The sequence below is a fragment of the Delphinus delphis genome, chromosome 9 (genome assembly GCF_949987515.2).
Source record: "Delphinus delphis chromosome 9, mDelDel1.2, whole genome shotgun sequence".
Lineage (NCBI taxonomy): Eukaryota > Metazoa > Chordata > Mammalia > Artiodactyla > Delphinidae > Delphinus > Delphinus delphis.
In genome coordinates this window covers 73,769,037-73,788,314 of record NC_082691.1, presented here as the reverse complement: position 1 = coordinate 73,788,314, position 19,278 = coordinate 73,769,037, and the positions used below count along the sequence as shown (strand labels likewise).

At 37.9% G+C, this 19,278-nt stretch overlaps 1 long non-coding RNA gene across 1 annotated transcript in view; it reads left to right on the top strand.

Annotated features, from left to right (window-relative positions):
• The first annotated feature begins 1,261 nt into the window (after positions 1-1,261).
• Positions 1,262-19,278, top strand: part of LOC132430708 (uncharacterized) — a 29,115-nt gene continuing 11,098 nt past the window's right edge. Inside the window, exons 1-2 of the long non-coding RNA XR_009520551.1 lie at positions 1,262-1,406; positions 3,468-3,640. This is a non-coding gene — a long non-coding RNA (uncharacterized lncRNA). The remainder of the gene's footprint in view (positions 1,407-3,467; positions 3,641-19,278) is intronic.

Below are 19,278 nucleotides of genomic sequence, written 5' to 3'. Positions count from 1 at the left end.
GAAAATTTCTAGGCATAGAATCTCCGAGATAAATATAATACATAATTTTAAAATAAATATTTTTCTAGTTAATCTTCAGAAATGTTGCACCAATTCTCAGTCCCACTCAGTGTGTGCTAATGCTTATTTCTCCACCCACTTAACAGTTGCTTTTATAAAACACTTGTATTTTATCTATATGTTGATGCTTTATATTCATAAATATTGTGCCTATAATGCACTTTATAGCCTTTATTAGTCTTCATTTTAAAATCTTGTATAGTTTTACTTGATTTTTCTTGACAAAATTTTAGAATCATACACAAAGAAAATTGATATTTTAATTTATATAAGCAATTAATTTGAGGAAGATTATACTTTTTATAATTGTGTGTCTTTCTACCCAGGAATATGATTTATCTTCCTGTTTATTCCAGTCTTTAAAAGTTTCTGTCACATTTCATATATCTTTCCAATTTATTTTAGTGTTGAGTATAGTAATTAATGATTGCTTTTTAAATAGATTAAATAAAAAATATTTTTAACATTGCTTTTAAATAGATCACTTTAGAATAAAATAGAATTAGGTCTTTGTTTTCCCAGTTTCAGATTTGTGACTTGCACATTCCTTTTCCTCTATTGTATCACCTGCTTTTTTGATTACAATAAACATATTTTATTGTGAGTTTGTGTATTACTTTTAGGTCCAAATTGTGGATGACAATTCTACTGTTGCCTTTATGAATTTGTAAATTTTGCTTTTGTACTTTTTAATCCAATTCTTTTGTTTTTCTTTACTTTGATTTTGTTTTTTCTAACCTCTGGAAAAAGTGTTCAGTTTACTTATTTTATTTTTCTTGCTAAATAATTAAAGCTTTTAAATTGATGAATTTATCTCTATACATATTTTTGGTTGCATATGTCTTAGTTTGCAATGTTTTCATTTCTTTTTTCTCCTGAATATTATATAATAAAAGTCTTAAGTTTTTTCTTTGTACAAGGAGTTATTTAGAAGTTTTCCCCCCTTTTCATGTCAAAGTACTTAGTTTTTAATTTATGGCAATGTGGTCTAATAAAGGGTGTTTTTTGGAACATATTAAACCAAACTTTATATCCTAATATATTATCCACTTAACTCTATGGACACATAAACATCACATTTATTAAAATTAAACTATGATTTTTACATTCTTATTTATATTTTTGCAGTACGCGGGCCTCTCACTGTTGTGGCCTCTCCCATTGCGGAGCACAGGCTCTGGACGCGCAGGCTCAGCGGCCATGGCTCACGGGCCCAGCCTCACTGCGGCATGTGGGATCTTCCCGGACCGGGGAACGAACCCGTGTCCCCTGCATCGGCAGGTGGACTCTCAACCACTGTGCCACCAGGGAAGCCCGGTTTTTACATTATTTATCTTTACTTTCAAGTAAGGCTTTTTACAACTTTAATTTCTATTTTGTAATCAGGGTTTTGATGTTCACGACCCCAACCTTTTATATTATACCTACCATAGTCTTCATTTATTTACTTTGGCTCATCTTGGTTGACTGCCATTGATCATTGAATAACTACTTTCAAGATTCAGGAGAGGTCTGTAGGTGGCATACCTCTGAGTTATTATGAACTCCTTTTAATGACTATACACAATTTGGTTAGGTTTATAGTTCTTAATTCATAAAAATGTTTCCATCAAAATTTTGTACACATTATTTCTTTATGTGTTGTTACTGAATGTTACAGAGCAAAAGATTATTTTATTGTCTTCTTGTGTAAAATAGAATTTATTCCTTTTGGGGTATTTGGAAGATGGTTTTTGTTTGAGCTTGGATGTTTGCGTAATGTTTATTCATCTTTAATGAATATTTAATAAATTCAGACATGTCATCAGGAAATTTTACCTGAAACTCTGGAGGAGACCTTGTGTCCTATACAGCCAGGTCTATAGTATTCTGAATTAAATTTGCTTTTTTTGTTGTTTGCCCTGTCTTATCCCATTTGTAGTAATCTTTTCCCTCTCTTTAATTATGATTTCTCTTTATGTAAAACTTAATATCCACATATTTAATATCTCCTGACATTTGTGTCTACTACATTGTTTTATTGTTTTCATGTCTTAATCTTTTCTGTTCTCAGGAGGGTTTCTTAAGTCTGTCTGTCACATCCCTATTCAGTTTTCTACAGTGTTTCTTCTAATCTTTACTTCATTTGATGAAAATTTAAAGTTTTAAATTTTATATTTTTACCTTGCAATCCTAATTTCCTCTACAGGTCTTTTTTTCAGCCTGTTCTTATGTCTCTTTGCTTCTCATCTCAACCTCTGTGGTCAAGCTTTTTGCATGTTTAGGCTCTGTCTCGGAAAACAGAATTCACTCTACCTAGCTTAAGTCAAAATGGATGTGTTATAGTGTATCTGGCTTACAGAATTGCCTGAATATCTGAAGAAACAAATCTCAGGTTGAGATTTCAGGAGTGACTCTGTAACCACACTGAAGAACCTGGTCACCATGGTAGATGAAACTTCCTGTTTAATCAGAGAGCCATTTTCCAGTGTGGATCATGGCTGCTGCTGCTGCAGAACTGCGCTGCCACTAAAACAAACCAGAAACCACTGTGATCAATCATTAAGGCACCACCATGAGGAAACTGTCCTGATACCAGCTCCAAACCAATGCTATCCATGTTGCAGTCTGTACAGCAAAACAGATGCCATACATCCTGCTTTGACATTCACAAATCTTGTGACCAGGCCCTGGGACTCTGCTAATGGTGCGGCAGAAAATAAAGCACATGCCTCTGACCATACTTGTCAGTAAAAATAGAAAAATATTCTGTTTCACTTCTACCTTCCAAATCTCGTTAGAGTGTATCTGAGTGGTGGAATCTTATTCATATCCAGCAACTTAGCTGTTGTGGCTCTGTGAGAAAAAAAAAAAAAAATGTGGTTTTTAGTTTTCTAGTATCTGCAGTATCAGAAAAAACCTTGAGAGGCGTTTAGATGGATGTTGAATACTGAGCCACCATATCTACCTCAATTTACTGCTTTGGATACTCAAATTTCATCAAGTCCTTCTTTCCAACTTAACCTTTCAGATGACAGCAAGAGAACAGCGAAATACATCCTGCACTACTGTAGCTTTCAATTTACAAATGAAAATGCTTTCACCTTCTCTTTACAAAAGGAGGCCTAAAATCCCATTAGTCACTGCATCCACAAACTGGTGATATTCATTTCCCACATTCAGTCACAGTCCCACCTTGATATTCATTAACTTATGGACAAAATTACAAAGTAAACTAACACTAGTATGCCCTATATAAAATGATAAGAGAAAATGATGAGGAAAATAAAATTGTTCAGGGAAAATGCTATAGATACAAGCGCATAAGGAAGATAATATGAGTAGTTGTTTTAGTCTTTGTTTCTAAAATTGATCACCAGGTTTTAATTTTTATTTATAACTTTCCTCTTTCCAAAACCCTTTCCCAGGTCTCTTTCTCCTTGGGCAACATAACGAGCTGGGATTTTTAACTGGTGGAGTGACCCAAACCTTCACAGCTAAGGTGTACAAGCCTTTACTGATCCTACATGCTGTTCCATTAAGTTTTAAAATTGGACTTGGCAGAACCATAATGAGTGCTAGAGGATTTCCTGAGTTGAAGGTATGCTTCTCCCTGCCCCACATAATAACAGCAACCCCATTTCCCCTTAGTAGTCAGAATTAATCACCCCAGAAAACACAACAATCCCCCTTCTATTGGCCCAGTGGCATGTGTAGCTCCGTATTAAAAGGTGGCGATCTCAACTTTCAATTGAAAAAACCATTGATGTGTTCCTGGTGGAAGGATTCATCTCTTGGGTACCAAGTCCTCTAAACCATCATAAGCAAAGCCACAGAAATGAGGAACAAAAATATTGTTAGTAGGTCATTAAATGTACCAGAGCAGAAATGCCATTAGCAGCAATACTTCTACCCCTTAGTGCCCAGACAAGTGTGTTCCAACCATAAGAGAAAAAGGAATGCACATCATTTGCTGGCTGAAAGCACATGTCATCCTGTAGGGAAACATTCTATTCTAACAAGGTATATTGACTTGTTTTCAATGGTCTGTTCTATCTTTACAAAACGCCCCTTGTTTCTGAGCACATGCTAAGAATAGTGAATCCCTTGGGAGTCAGCCCACTTTCTCTCCTATTTCTTCTATATAATGAATGTCATGGCCAGTCAGGAGTTGTGTTGTGTGGTAAAACCATGATTTAAAAAGTAAACTATTCAGTAAATGAAAAATGCTGCTTTACAAAGTAGGCAGTAAAGCAAAATCCATATCCAAAATCAGCCAGTACACTCACTAGTCAGTACACCCACTTCCTCTTCCATATTGGAGGAATCCAATATAATCAACCTGTCCCAGTTCCTGGCTGCACCTCCCTGGCAATGGTTTTGTAGGTTGCTGAGTGCCAATGACCAGCAACAGAGACTCATGTTTTCCCTTAATGATGATTATGATTTAAGTAAATTTTCGTCACTATGTGTCCTCCTTCTAAGGCTAACAAGATCACTGTCACCTTCAAATGTAACTACTTCAGGGAGCTAATCACATATTGTAATTTTCTGAGTGTTTCATGTACCAGTGACTGCATCCATCACAGTACAGTGTGGAAAATGGAATAGCATTCCAGGTAGTTAAAGCCAAAGAGATTTATTATAGGATCTTAAGTTGTTCATAGAACTGTCGGACAGCCTGAAGAAAATGGACACACCTGCCTCTCAACAGCCACAAAGATATCATCCAGACACTAGGGTGTCTATTAATGTTGTTGCCAAAACCCAGATATCTCTATTATGGACTTGCCTGCAGTAGAATTGAGGCAACTGCCACATTTTTGCCTTTAAATATTACCCAGAGCCATTAAACTTTTGAAGCCTAAATCATAACCAGAATTTAAGCTGCAAAAGAGTCTGGGAGTTGATTTCAGCTTTCTAGGCACAGTAGAGGGGTTTAGAAAGCAGTCATCCTATTTACAGCCACCTCCTACATAAAGTTCCTCCTCCTTTCCTTTGGTTGGTTTACTGATTTATTGATTGATCAATCAATTCATTCATTCATTCATTCCTCAGCACTTGACATTTCATTAATTTTATTAAAATTTATTTTACAAAAATTTCTTTGACGGCAAGGCCTCTGTTTCAGTTTAATATCACCAGAGCATGTCACATCCATAGTAGGAGATCAACTAATACTTGATTTCATTGAATTTTTGATAGTTCAAAGCTGACTCTGTCAAACATTTCTACTTTCTGTAGATTAAAAAAAAAATAAAAGTAGACACTTCATAGGGATGGTTTCTTTCATACTGCAGAATCTCTTGGCAATCTCCACTTGGGTGTTTCTCATTCACTTATTCTTTTTTTTTTTTTTTAACATCTTTATTGGAGTATAATTGCTTTACAATGGTGTGTTAGTTTCTGCTTCACAACAAAATGAATCAGTTACACATATACATATGTTCCCATATCTCTTCCCGCTTGCGTCTCCCTCCCTCTCACCCTCCCTATCCCACCCCTCCAGGCGATCACAAAGCACCGAGCTGATCTCCCTGTGCTATGCGGCTGCTTCCCACTAGCTATCTACCTTACGTTTGGTAGTGTATATATGTCCATGCCTCTCTCTCGCTTTGTCACAGCTTACCCTTCCCCCTCCCCATATCCTCAAGTCCATTCTCTAGTAAGTCTGTGCCTTTATTCCTGTTTTACCCCTAGGTTCTTCATGACAATTTTTTTTTCTTAAATTCCATATATATGTGTTAGCATACGGTATTTGTCTCTCTCCTTCTGACTTAATTCACTCTGTATGACAGACTCTAGGCCTATCCACCTCATTACAAATAGCTCAATTTCATTTCTTTTTATGGCTGAGTAATATTCCATTGTATATATGTGCCACATCTTCTTTATCTATTCATCCGATGATGGACACTTAGGTTGTTTCCATTTCTGGGCTCTTGTAAATAGAGCTGCAATGAACATTTCACTACATGACTCTTTGAGTTATGGTTTTCTCAGGGTATATGCCCAGTAGTGGGATTGCCGGGTCATATGGTAGTTCTATTTGTAGTTTTTTAAGGAACTTCCGTACTGTTTTCCACAGTGGCTGTATCAATTTACATTCCCACCAACAGTGCAAGAGGGTTCCCTTTTCTCCACACCCTCTCCAGCATTTATTGTTTCTAGATTTTTTGATGATATGGCCATTCTGACTAGTGTGAGATGATATCTCATTGTAGTTTTGATTTGCATTTCTCTAATGATTAATGATGTTGAGCATTCTTTCACGTGTTTGTTGGCAGTCTGTATATCTTCTTTGGAGAAATGTCTATTTAGGTCTTCTGCCCATTTTTGGATTGGGTTGTTTGTTTTTTTTTGTTATTGAGCTGCATGAGCTGCTTATAAATTTTGTAGATTAATCCTTTGTGAGTTGCTTCATTTGCAAATATTTTCTCCCATTCTGAGGGTTGTCTTTTGGTTTGTTTATGGTTTCCTTGGCTGTGCAAAAGCTTTTAAGTTTCATTAGGTCCCATTTGTTTATTTTTGTTTTTATTTCCATTTCTCTAGGAGGTGGGTCAAAAAGGACCTTGCTGTGATTTATGTCATAGAGTGTCCTGCCTATGTTTTCCTCTAAGAGTTTGAGAGTTTCTGGCCTTACATTTAGGTCTTTAATCCATTTTGAGCTTATTTTTGTGTATGGTGTTAGGGAGTGCTCTAATCTCATACTTTTACATGTAGCTGTCCAGTTTTCCCAGCACCATTTATTGAAGAGGCTGTCCTTTCTCCACTGTACATTCCTGCCTCCTTTATCAAAGATAAGGTGACCATATGTGCGTGGGTTTATCTCTGGGGTTTCTATCCTGTTCCATTGATCTATCTTTCTGTTTTTGTGCCAGTACCATACTGTCTTGATTACTGTAGCTTTGTAGTATAGTCTGAAGTCACGGAGCATGATTCCTCCAGCTCCTTTTTTCATTCTCAAGATTGTTTTGGCTATTCGGGGTCTTTTGTGTTTCCATAAAAATTGTGAAATTTTTTGTTCTAGTTCTATTAAAAATGCCAGTGGTAGTTTGATAGGGATTGCATTGAATCTGTAGATTGCTTTGGGTAGTAGAGTCATTTTCACAATGTTGATTCTTCCAATCCAAGAACATGGTTTATCTCTCCATCTATTTGTATCATCTTTAATTTCTTTCATCAGTGTCTTATAATTTTCTGCATACAGGTCTTTTGTCTCGTTAGGTAGGTTTATTCCTAGATATTTTATTCTTTTTGTTGCAGTGGCAAATGGGAGTGTTTTCTTGATTTTACTTTCAGATTTTTCATCATTAGTGTATAGGAATGCCAGAGATTTCTGTGCATTCATTTTGTATCCTGCTACTTTACCAAATTCATTGATTAACTCTAGTAGTTTTCTGGTAGCATCTTTAGGATTCTCTGTGTATAGTATCATGTCATCTGCAAACAGTGACAGCTTTACTTCTTCTTTTCCGATTTGGATTCCTTTTATTTCCTTTTCTTCTCTGATTACTGTGGCTAAAACTTCCAAAACTATGTTGAATAAGAGTAGTGAGAGTGGGCAACCTTGTCTTGTTCCTGATCTTAGTGGAAATGCTTTCAGTTTTTCACCATTGAGGACGATGTTGGCTGTGAGTTTGTCATATATAACCTTTATTATGTTGAGGAAAGTTCCCTCTATGCCTATATTCTGCAGGGTTTTTATCATAAATGGGTGTTGAATTTTGTCGAAAGCTTTCTCTGCATCTATTGAGATGATCATATGGTTTTTCTCCTTCAATTTGTTAATATGGTGTATCACGTTGATTGATTTGCGTATATTGAAGAATCCTTGCATTCCTGGAATAAACCCCACTTGATTATGGTGTATGATCCTTTTAATGTGCTGTTGGATTCTGTTTGCTAGTATTTTGTTGAGGATTTTTGTATCTATGTTCATCAGTGATATTGGCCTGTAGTTTTCTTTCTTTGTGACATCCTTGTCTGGTTTTGGTATCAGGGTGATGGTGGCCTCATAGAATGAGTTTGGGAGTGTTCCTCCCTCTGCTATATTTTGGAAGAGTTTGAGAAGGATAGGTGTTAGCTCTTCTCTAAATGTTTGATAGAATTCACCTGTGAAGCCATCTGGTCCTGGGCTTTTGTTTGTTGGAAGATTTTTAATGACAGTTTCAGTTTCAGTGCTTGTGATTTGTCTGTTCATATTTTCTATTTCTTCCTCATTCAGTCTTGGCAGGTTGTGCCTTTCTAAGAATTTATCCATTTCTTCCAGGTTGTCCATTTTATTGGCATAGAGTTGCTTATAGTAATCTCTCATGATCTTTTGTATTTCTGCAGTGTCAGTTGTTACTTCTCCTTTTCCATTTCTAATTCTATTGATTTGAGTCTTCTCCCTTTTTTTCTTGATGAGTCTGGTTAATGGTTTATCAATTTTGTTTATCTTCTCCAAGAACCAGCTTTTAGTTTTATTGATGTTTGCTATCGTTTCCTTCATTTCTTTTTCATTTTTTTCTGATCTGATTTTTATGATTATCTTTCCTTCTGCTAACTTTGGGGATTTTTTGTTCTTCTTTCTCTAATTGCTTTAGGTGCAAGGTTAGGTTGTTTATTCGAAATGTTTCCTGTTTCTTAAGGTAGGATTGTATTGCTATAAACTTCTCTCTTAGAACTGCTTTTGCTGCATCCCATAGATTTTGGGTCGTCGTATCTCCATTGTCATGTGTTTCTAGGTATTTTTTGATTTCCTCTTTGATTTCTTCAGTGATCACTTCGTTATTAAGTAGTGTATTGTTTAACCCCCATGTGTTTGTATTTTTTACAGATCTTTTCCTGTAATTAATAGCGTTCCTGTAATTGATAGTGTCTCATAGCGTTGTGGTCGGAAAAGATACTTGATACAATTTCAATTTTCTTAAATTTACCAAGGCTTGATTTGTGACCCAAGATATGATCTATCCTGGAGAATGTTCCATGGGCAATAGAGAAAAATGTGTATTCTGTTGTTTTTGGATGGAATGTGCTATAAATATCAATTAAGTCCATCTTGTTTAATGTATCTTTTAAAGATTGTGTTTCCTTATTTATTTTCATTTTGGATGATCTGTCCATTGGTGAAAGTGGGGTGTTAAAGTCCCCTACTATGAATGTGTTACTGTCAATTTCCCCTTTTATGGCTGTTAGTATTTTCCTTATGTATTGAGGTGGTACTATGTTGGGTGCATAAATATTTACAATTGTTATATCCTCTTCTTGGATCAATCCCTTGATCATTATGCAGTGTCCTTCTTTGTCTCTTCTAATAGTCTTTATTTTAAAGTCTATTTTGTCTGATATGAGAATTGCTACTAGAGCTTTCTTTTGGTTTCCATTTGCATGAAATATCTTTTTCCATTCCCTTACTTTCAGTCTGTATGTGTCTCTAGGTCTGAAGTGGGTCTCTTGTAGACAGCAAATATATGGGTCTTGTTTTTGTATCCATTCAGCCAATCTGTGTCTTTTGGTGGGAGCATTTAGTCCATTTACATTAAAGGTAATTATCGATATGTATGTTCCTATTCCCATTTTCTTAATTGTTTTGGGTTCGTTATTGTAGGTCTTTTCTTTCTCTTGTGTTTCTTGCCTAGAGAAGTTCCTTTAGCAGTTGTTGTAGAGCTGGTTTGGTGGTGCTGAACTCTCTCAGCTTTTGCTTCTCTGTTAAGGTTTTAATTTCTCCATCAGATCTGAATGAGATCCTTGCTGGGTAGAGTAATCTTGGTTGTAGGTGTTTCTCCTTCATCACTTTCAATATGTCCTGCCACTCCCTTCTGGCTTGCAGAGTTTCTTTTGAAAGATCAGCTGTTAACCGTATGGGGATTCCCTTGTGTGTTATTTGTTGTTTTTCCCTTGCTGCTTTTAATATGTTTTCTTTGTATTTAATTTTTGACAGTTTGATTAATATGTGTCTTGGTATATTTCTCCTTGGATTTATCCTGTATGGGTCTCTCTGTGCTTCCTAGACTTGATTAACTATTTCCTTTCCCATATTAGGGAAGTTTTCAACTATAATCTCTTCAAATATTTTCTCAGTCCCTTTTTTTTTCTCTTCCTCTTCTGGAACCCCTGTAATTCGAATGTTGGTGCATTTAATGTTGTCCCAGAGGTCTCTGAGACTGTCCTCAGTTCTTTTCATTCTTTTTTCTTTATTCTGCTCTGCAGTAGTTATTTCTATTATTTTATCTTCCAGGTCACTTATCCGTTCTTCTGCCTTAGTTATTCTGCTATTGATCCCATCTAGAGTGTTTTTCATTTCATTTATTGTGTTTTTCATCATTGTTTGTTTCATCTTTAGTTCTTCTAGGTCCTTGTTAAATGTTTCTTGTATTTTCTACATTCTATTTCCAAGATTTTGGATCATTTTTACTATTACTATTCTGAATTCTTTTTCAGGTAGACTGCCTATTTCCTCTTCATTTGTTAGGTCTGGTGGGTTTTTATCTTGCTCCTTCATCTGTTGTGTGTTTTTCTGTCTTCTCATTTTGCTTATCTTACTGTGTTTGGGATCTCCTTTTTGCAGGCTGTAGGTTTGTAGTTCCCGTTGTTTTTGCTGTCTGTCCCCAGTGGCTAAGTTTGGTTCAGTGGGTTGTGTATGCTTCCTGGTGGAGGGAACTAGTGACTGTGTTCTGGTGGATGAGGCTGGATCTTGTCTTTCTGGTGGGCAGGTCCACGTCTGGTGGTGTGTTTTGGGGTGTCTGTCAACTTATTATGATTGGGGCAGCCTCTGCTAATGGGTGGGGTTGTGTTCCTGTCTTGCTAGTTGTTTGGCATAGGATGTCTAGCACTGTAGCTTGCTGGTCATTGAGTGAAGCTGGGTGCTGGTGTTGAGATGGAGATCTCTGGGAGATTTTCGCCATTTGATATTATGTGCAGCTGGGAGGTCTCTTGTGGACCAGTGTCCTGAAGTTGGCTCTCCCACCTCAGAGGCACAGCACTAACTCCTGGCTGCAGCACCAAGAGCCTTTCATCCACACCGCTCAGAAGAAAAGGGAGAAAAAGTAGAAAGAAAGAATTAGTAGAAGTAGAGTGAAAGAAAGAAAGAAAGAAAGGAAGAAAGAAAGGAGGCAGGGAGGGAGGAAGGAAGGAAGGAAGGAGGGAAGGAAGGAAAAAAAGAAAGAAGATAAAGTAAAATAAAATAAAGTAAGATAAAATATAATAAAGTTGTTAAAATAAAAAAATAATTATTAAGAGAAAAAAAACAGAAAGCAAAAAGGATGGAGAGAACTCTGGGACAAATGGTGGAAGCAAAGCTATACAGACAAAATCTCACACAGAAGCATACACATACACACTCACAAAAAGAGGAAAAGGGGCAAAAATCATAAATCTTGCTCTCATAGTCCACCTCCTCAATTTGGGATGATTGGTTGTCTATTCAGGTATTCCACAGATGCAGGGTACATCAAGTTGATTGTGGAGCTTTAATCCGCTGCTCCTGAGGCTGATGGCAGAGATTTCCCTTTCTCTTCTTTGTTCGCACAGCTGCCGGGGTTCAGTTTTGGATTTGGCCCCGCCTCTGCGTGTAGGTCGCCGGAGGGCGTCTCTTCATCGCTCAGACAGGACGGGGTTAAAGGAGCCGCTGATTCGGGGGCTGTGGCTCACTCAGGCTGAGGGGAGGGAGGGGCACGGGGGGCGGGGCGAGCCTGCGTCAGCAGAGGCTGGCGTGACGTTGTACCAAGCTGAGGTGCGCCGTGCGTTCTCTCGGGGGAGTTGTCCCTGGACCCCGGGACCCTGGCAGTGGCGGGCTGCACAGGCTCTCAGGAGTGGAGGTGTGGAGAGTGACCTGTGCTCGCACACAGGCTTCTTGGTGGCGGCAGCAGCAGCTTTAGCATCTCATGTCTGTCGCTGGGGTCCGCGCTGTTAGCGGCGGCTCGCGCCCGTCTCTGGAGCTCCTTTAAGCAGCGTTCTTAATCCCCTCTCCTCACGCACCAGGAAACAAAGAGGCAAGAAAAAGTCTCTTGCCTCTTCGGCAGGTCCAGACTTTTCTCCGGACTTCCTCCCGGCTAGCCGTGGCGCACTAACCCCCTGCAGGCTGTGTTCACGCCGCCAGTCCTCTCCCGGAGCTCCAACCGAAGCCCGAGATTCAACTCCAGGCCCCCCCCGCCCCGGCCGGTGAGCAGACAAGCCTCTCGGGCTGGTAAGTGGCACGGTCAGCACTGATCCTCTGTGCGGGAGTCTCTCCGCTTTGCCCTCCGCACTCCTGTTGCTGTGCTCTCCTCCACGGCCCCGAAGCTTCCCGCTCCGCCACCCGCAGTCTCAGCCCGCGAAGGTGCTTCCTAGTGTGTGGAAATCTTTCCTCCTTCACAGCTCCCTCCCACTGGTGCAGGTCCTGTCCCTATCCTTTTGTCTCTGTTTATTCTTTTTTCTTTTGCCCTACCCAGGTACGTGGGGGGGTTTCTTGCCTTTTGGGAGGTCTGAGGTCTTCTGCCAGCGTTCAGTAGGTGTTCTGTAGGAGTTGTTCCACATGTAGATGTATTTCTGGTGTATCTGTGGGGAGGAAGGTGATCTCCGCGTCTTACTATTCCGCCATCTTCCCAGAAGTTCGCTTATTCTTGAAAGAAGAGAGAGAAATCCAGCTGGAAGTCTTTCCATAAAGACAACCTCTCTTTTTGGGTCCCCTGTATTATTTTCTTGGTTGTTCCAAGATTTCTGCTGTTAGCTGTTCAGATGAAGGGCTGGTAAATGCAAATTTACATCAGCAGTGTAGAACCTTGCTTCCTGAGAGAAGCAAAGGGCAATTCAAATACAGAACTTTACAGCAAAGGAAGTAGCTCTTGTGTAGTTTCTTCTCTATTTGGTGAAGCTAGTGCACCAGGATAAAGTCCTTTGGTGTTTCTGCCCGACCTCCTGGCCAAGTGTATCATGAAGCTGCTCCTGTGCTCCTCCTGGCCGGGCTGCCTCCTTGTCATGCAAGATCCATGCCTCGGGTTGACAGATAAAATACAGAATGCTCAGTTAAATTTTAATGTAAGATAAACAACAAGTATGAACCAAAGTACATGGGAAAATGCAATTGCAGTAAAAATTTTTTCATTGTTCATCTGAAATACAAATGTTCCTGGGCATCCCGTATATTTTGTTTGCCACATCTGGCAAACCTAGCCATACTATATCCAGTGAAATTCTCTGTGCATCATTGAGAAGCCAATATAGTTAGTGGCATTCTTGACTTTCTAGGAGACCATATAAAATCATATCTGAGGGCATCATCTCGAGTCAGATTGCCAGAGTGGACATCTTGGTTCTTTCACTTATTGTTTTACTTTGGGTAAGATACTTGAGCTTTCTATGCTTTAGTTTACTTTCGTATGAAATTGGTCTAATAAGTGTACCTACTTCCAGGGTCAATAGGAGTACTAATTGTGATAATTCATATTAGGCATTTAGAAAAGTATCTGGCACATAATAAACTCTCTATAATTATTAAGTATTGTTATTATCTCTGCTAGGAAAACAAGGACATGCCAGGCCTCCCTCAAACAACTGAATGGAAATGCTTTTCCTCTAAAACAGTAAAAATGATCCCAAATTTAAACTCCCCATCTGCCCCATAGATTCTCCTTGCCTCCAATGTTCATGCTTCCAATTTAAAAAGGTGACAGGGGGGTCTGCCAGCCCATCCACTGATTGCTTCCTAAGAGTCTGAACCATTTTCTCCGGAGAGGAATTTTGAACCAGACTTCAGTGCCTTGTCATTTCATCTGCACTAAATCTAGCAGAAATACGCTGCTATTTCTGACAATGGAAATGATAACCCTTCTCTGGTCCTTTAACTGATGCAGATTAGTGTCTATTTTTATATTCCTTTGGTCATTTCAGGAGATATGTAACAGGATGGAAATTAAACCCATGGACTCAAGTTGTCAGCTATCTCAGTATTCCAAAGCATAAGCAGAACCTTCATTTTGTTTTAATCACTTGACTGTATTGATACTTAACAACTCATATGATACTTAAAATTCAGAGAGGCAAGGATGGAGAAAAGATCTTTCAACATAAGCTTCATTGACTGGCTCACTTCTGTGTTGTTTATAAATTTTGGCTCAAACCTCCTCACCAGTTCTCTATATGTTAATATATGAAATTCCCTCTTTCTGCAGTTAATGTAATACAGATCTAATCCTTATGCAATGATTCTAGCATAGGCTTCTTTCCAGTCCTCTGGAGTTATTTATATGCAATTTTCAAACAGAGATGATCTTTCCTATATGCACTAATAATATTTACATTTTTAAATGGAACACAGACTTAAAGTTGAGGTAAAAGGTTATGAGGTCAAAGAAACATAGAGATTAGATCTTTAACCAGGGCAGACAGTTACATATTGAAAATAGCAATATCATATTTTTGCAAATTTCATGCTCTCATTAGAGACATAGATGCCTAATTGAAGGAGGATTTCTTTTTTAAAAGAACAACTATGTTTATTAATACCTGTTAAGTAGCCCAGATGAAGGTCAGTGGCTATTAGAATAAAAATATATCTGAACAATTCCAAACAATGAAGTCTAAAACACTGAGTAAAAAAGAGATGGAGATAATGGAATAATATTTCAAACAATCAGTGATAGCAAAGCAAATGTAAAATCATAACTAATAGAACTGGTTTTTCAAGGGGTGAAGTTGCTATTTACAGGAAATCTAAATATTGAAAGATTATTTTAATGGTACTGTATACAGCTCTTGATGAATTAAAATTTTTTTTTAAATCATGGGATGAATACAGAACCAAAGCAAGGTATGAAAGTAAAAAGCAGATTAACTGAAAAATGTTCTCACTTTTCCCTGGTTCTCTGGACTCATCCCTCCAGAGAATGAGTTTCATGAAAGAGCAGTCTATAGACCTCCCATTAGCTTGCAGGGGTCTTTCTGCCTTTTTACATTAGAATAAGGTTCTTGGTGGAATGGCTGACACTTTGTGCTCTCAACTGTATGAAGTTAGATCTTTTGTAGAGATGATGAATAGCTCCTTCAGTGTCTAACAGAAAGTTTCCTATAGTTTATCTCAAGTGGTAGAGGTTTATACTATCGACGTGGAGCATTTTGACACATAATGTTACTTTCTTTTACACACTGACTCTCGTTGCAGTCTCACGCCTTGTAATCTGAAAATAAAATATATTTATAATTTACCCTCAGAAAATGTGACAGCTACCACATTCCACCTATAAATTTAAGGAATGTTGGTATACCAATATATGTGCTAGATAGGTCTGAGGTCAGCAAACTGTTTCCTTTTTTTTTTTTTTTTTTTTTTGCGGTACGCGGACCTCTCATTGCTGTGGCCTCTCCCATTGCGGAGCACAGGCTCCGGACGCAGGCTCAGCGGCCATGGCTCACGGGCCCAGCAGCTCCGTGACATGTAGGATCCTCCCGGACCGGGGCACGAACCCGTGTCGCCTGCATCGGCAGGCGGACTCCCAACCACTGAGCCACCAGGGAAGCCCAGCAAACTGTTTCTTTAAATGGCCAGACAATAAATATTTTAGGGTTTTGGGGCCTTATGGTTTCTGTTGCAACTACTCATTTCTGCCCTTTTAAGGAGAATGCAGCCATAGAAAAGCTGAAGACAACATGTAAACAAATGACATGGCTGTGTTCCTATAAAACTACATTTACAAAAACAGGTAACAAGCCTGTGGACCTTAGTTTGCCATTCCCAGTACTAGTTAACTCCATTTTTATGTAATGAAGTAATAGCTTGCTCTTTTATCTTTTGCTTTAAAATGTTAAATAGGGTGCATCATTTTGTTTCTTACATCTCTAAAGTAAGTATACGATACATAACTCCGATACTTTTTTATGCATGTGTGTTGCTTATATGTATAAACTACAAATTATATTTAAACTTTTATAGATTATTTTTTCATAATCAAAAGAAATATTTCATAAAATATGCTTTCTAACATCATAACTATTTCAAGAAACTCACCTCTGTATCTTTTATTTTTATTGAATTTACATGAATAAACAGCACAAAGGGAAAGGCAAAAATTCTTTTCTTAACCTTAAAAGGAATGGCCCAGGATAAATATAGTAGCTCATCTCAAACAAGCCCTAATATGAAAAAGAAAACAAAAGTTATAAATTAGAACTACTTTGATCAGATATCATCCAATAAAACCTAACAACATACCAGTTAAAGCATTCAGAGACGGGTAGAAGAGTAATGAAGAATACATAACTTTTCAAAATGAGGTTAGTCCAATCCCATACATCTGACATGTGAATAAATTCCATTTGAAACCCTCAGTAGAAGTACTGTATATTAAAGAACAAAAGAGGCAGCTTCAGGCTGTTTTTCTTAATTTTTCTAATTCATTGTTTTAATGGAATAGAAGAATTTGGTGGGACTGAAAGAAAAAAAAAAAGAAGAAGCCCTCTCTGATGAGCTCTGCATTTGCAAATAGTGCCTGCCACCTGACTAAAGTACAGTACTTTGAATGATGGTGATATTGTCAGTGATGCATTTTAAATCAATGTAGCCTAAAAGACGGCAGGATCTTTTCTTCATTTCACATTACTGTATTTACCATCTTCCTGGCCTTTTCTTAGGTAATAAATAATAAAGGAACTTATCTTAGAAAAAAGTGACCATGAAGGAAAAATTTCTGAATCACAGTTTTATTAATAATAATTATTATTATATTATTAATTCTAACAAACTTTGACAAGAAATTGTAGTTCTCTTGTGAAGATTAAGAATCATCATGCTCCCATAGAATCAGTGTTTTTTCTGATGAGCCAGAAACCACAGTGGGGATTTCGATACTCAATTTTAGCCGCAGGTTAAGTCAGAGAGTACAGTGTCTCAAAATTAGAATAAAATAAAAGAACTCATTAAAGACATATTATAACCAGGAGCATTAAGTCTTAGTTAGATAAGACTTTGAAAGAAAGTGATAATAAATAACTCTTCCACTGTATTAAGAAATACATTATGATTTCTGCCTAAGATACCATCATGTAAGTAAACCTGGTGACTATCTATGTGGAGAAATTAGTAATCATTCTATTTATTTATTTATTGTTACCAGAACTGGGAAGTTTGTTTCCTGATTAGAAATTCTGTCTTTTATTTTCCTGGTAACTGTAACAGCATGTGCCGTGTAGATATTAGAGACTCATGCTTGTTGAGATATTAGTTGATACATGTAGAAAATTTATTTAGCTGCAAAAATAACAGGAAGCCAACTGCTTAACAATAAGAAACAATTGAAAAGAATACTAAAAATGTATTACCTCTCTATATCACAGAAGGTTCTTAGTTGTAGGTGATAAAAATCAACTCTAGATGATTTAAGAGAAAAAACATCTCGAAGCCAAACCTTGCAAACCTTGTCCCATGAAAACACCATTGTCATTGCCGGTGGGCATAGACAGTCCAGTTTTCACCACTGGCACCACCAAAACTGAACTTGGGATACTGAGGCCAGCAATGCTGCCCAGTTGCCCCTGGAAAGTGAACATATTCACTGCTGGTTCCACTACTCTCACTCAAAGTGCTATCTTCATGGTCCATGCTCGTTCATGTCACTGGCTCTTGTTAAGATCTAGTGCAGAGTCTAGCTTGCAGTCTGACCTGCAAGGGAATATGGGAAAGTGAGTATGTAGCAACTTTAGTTTTCTAATATAGGGCTGGCTCTACCTAATAAGAAGGAGGACGTCCTAGCATAGAAAAAGGATTAAAATTTTTGATAGTTAAAAAGAAAGACAATTGTCTACTGCTCCCATAGAATCAGAAGTCCAGTGGATGAGGAATTCTAGGTTGATAATTTTTTAACTCCGTGCTGTCAGTAAGAACCTAGATTCTTCCCATCTCTTCCCTCTGCAGTCCTCAGTAAGTTGGCCTTTAGTCTTTGCTTTTTTTTTTTTTTTTCCTTAATTGTCTTTCTTCATCTACCCATAAGTTTCCTAAGGCAGCTGCAGAATTTCTAAATCAGTCTGTATTCCAGGCCCAGGGAATATAGCCAGGGAGAAAACTGTCTGGGCTTAAAAGCATGAAGTTTTCTAGATTGGTAGCCTGTAGCATCAAGAGAGACATTTGATATACTTGAAAGATATTCACTTAAAAGTGCCAGCCCTGGGAGTGAGTGAGCAAGACGTAAAGTCTCCAAGGATAAAATTGTTCTTCTTTTATTACTGCTTGAACCCCGGGGGAACAATAACAAGAAGCCTGCAGAAGCTCCTAGGACTACTTATTGATATGAAGTAATTCTTGAAAAGGGTTCCGACCAAAAGGAAGATGGAGAAAGGGATCAATAATTTCATTATCTATTATTGCTACCTCTACAATTATCCTATAGGGCTCCAACATGTACCCCACAGAAACTATCCAAACCCACTAACATACCAATATTATAACTTTATCCTTTTGAGTCTTAAAAAATATTCTATTAAAGCATCAAGAAACTGTCTCAGTTAAAACTCTTTCAGTTGTAAGTGAAAGAAAACTTAATTCACCTGGCTTAAGCAAAAGGAGAACTTATTGGATCACACTATGGAAATGTCTATAGGAGATGTTAACCACAGCTTGATACCACCAGGGCTGTGTTTATCTATTTCTACTGCTCTCTTGACTCCAGTCTCAGAGAAGCATCCCTCTGATGGTTACACATGGCATAGCAGCTCCATATTTTATGTCCTCACAACTTCAAGCCCAGTAAAAGAAAAAAATCAAACTACTTTGTTTCCAGATATTCCAACAATATCTCATTGGCTGTGATTAGTTCATATACCCATCCCTGAACCTCCCACTGACCTGACCTGGGTAATGTATCTACCCTGACATGTCACAAAGTCATCCTTGGAGACTGGAGTGTGGTCAACCCAACTAAAGAAGCCCAGAAACTAAGAGAGGGTGAGAGGATATTCTCTCAGATGGAATTAGGCCGAGGTTAAAAAAAAAAAAAAAAAAAAAAAACAGGTGAATGAATGCTGGGAATGAAAATAAACAGATGCCCCCCTAACACTTTATCAAAAATTAGCTGAACTCTAAAACGCAAAGATTAGAAAGAAAGTAGATATCTAGGGAAGAAAACAGACAAGAAGGAAGAAGTGGATGGCGGATGGAGATGGTTAAGAGCATCAAAGACAAAGAACCTAACTTACAAATTAAATGCCCATAGTAAGCACTAAAAGGAGAGAAGCCTCTGGACTTTTCTGCAGGATTCTAAACCTACAGAAATAAGAAATTGTTTTAAAGCT